This window comes from Limulus polyphemus, unplaced genomic scaffold (assembly GCF_000517525.1).
Source record: "Limulus polyphemus unplaced genomic scaffold, Limulus_polyphemus-2.1.2 Scaffold2464, whole genome shotgun sequence".
Lineage (NCBI taxonomy): Eukaryota > Metazoa > Arthropoda > Merostomata > Xiphosura > Limulidae > Limulus > Limulus polyphemus.
In genome coordinates, this window is record NW_013668074.1 from 131,482 (window position 1) to 133,058 (window position 1,577).

The following is a 1,577-nucleotide window of genomic DNA, read 5'->3' on the forward strand; positions in this document are numbered from 1 at the left end:
AACATAACAGCAAATGTACAACGTTTCGATGACAAAACTTTGTCGAAACGTTGTACATTTGCTTTTATGTTAAACTTATATTAAATTTTCTTCATTACCCATTCAAGCCGTCTCCAACCATTATTATATACATTTCTTTGATTCATTAAACAACAAAATATGAAAAGACAATATACACTAAAAAATAACAGTAGGTAATAATGGTAAAACCGTGCGATTTTCACCAAGCCTTACCAGTTCTCCAAACTTTTCTCGAAATCAGTTTGATTACATTTACAGACTAGACAGTCGAGACCCGTTATAACAACCGCCTGAACATAGTTACTACTGATATTTGGAGACGGCTTGAATGAGTAATGAAGAAAAACTTTAATATAAGTTTAATATAACAGCAAATGTACAACGTTTCGAAAAGGTTTTGTCATCATAAGGTACCAAGTAGTTACTACTTATTTAAAGATTATACCGATAGGGTACGCAAAATGTAGAAATAAGTAAACATTAAAAATGTATGTAAATATTTTTTCTATATTTTTAAAATAACGTCAAAACTATATATTAGCTCCAATTTACTATGGAAAAAAATATTTGCACTTTCCTAGCTATCCTCAAATATTCATGTGTCATAAAACTAATTCTCACATATATTAATAAATGACATATCGGCTATATTTTAAAGCAAGAAAAGTGTGGGGTGCATGGATCCGATTCACCAAAAGAGGGCTTACAGTATGTACAGCAGCACAATGAGCCTGAACCACATATGTTTAACCCAGAAAAAACATATACCTGTGCTTGAGCCAAGCTAATTCTCATATACAATATTAATTTACATATACGCTAAATTTTCATACGAACAAAAGCGGGATCTACAAATTCGTCTTCCCATCATAGGGCTTGGATTACATACACTATCACTAAAAGCCACGTATAGTTATCTCAGAAAAACACAATAAGTGTGACTGACCCAAACTGATTCTCCCATATAATAATAAATGAGATAGGGATTACATTTCTATGCAAAAAAGTGGAGGCCCATGAGTACATCTTACTGTAAAAAACAACAACAAACAAACAAAACAAAAAGACCTGTAGTATTAGGTCGTCAAGAAAATAATGTTGCGTTTAACACTTTCATTAACCATCCACCCAAAAACGTACATCACGTACAATAGTTAAACGAACCACCTCTAATCCTTTATATTGATGGCACACGACGAGACACACATTCGGCATGTAATGCTGTTTGAATAGGAGAAAGGAAACAACGCCTCTGTAGCCACAAAGAATATCAAAGAAGTTTATGGCAATATTTTGAACGTTCGTGTCAGATTTTGAAAATCTAATATAATATATATATATATATAAGTTCTTCTTGTTGCCAATTTATTTTTCGAAATAAATGGCTTTTACTTGTATTTCTTAATAGTATAAATATATTGTTACGTCTCCGTTTGTTAATTGATTTCCCGTAAATTCGGTCCGACGAAACTTTAGCGACACAAGTCCTTACTTAATAAAACTGGTTTATTCTTTCCGAATATAACTTTACGATACACTTGATTTCAACAATCGCG

The 1,577-nt window shown here is 32.1% G+C and overlaps 1 protein-coding gene across 1 annotated transcript in view; it reads right to left on the reverse strand.

Moving 5' to 3' along the window:
- The window catches only part of LOC106467025 (zinc finger protein 271-like), a 55,101-nt gene extending 54,667 nt beyond the window's left edge, over positions 1-434 (reverse strand). The window contains exon 1 of the mRNA XM_022395118.1: positions 235-434. The gene's annotated coding sequence lies outside the window, so the exon portion shown is untranslated. The remainder of the gene's footprint in view (positions 1-234) is intronic.
- Positions 435-1,577: the final 1,143 nt, after the last annotated feature.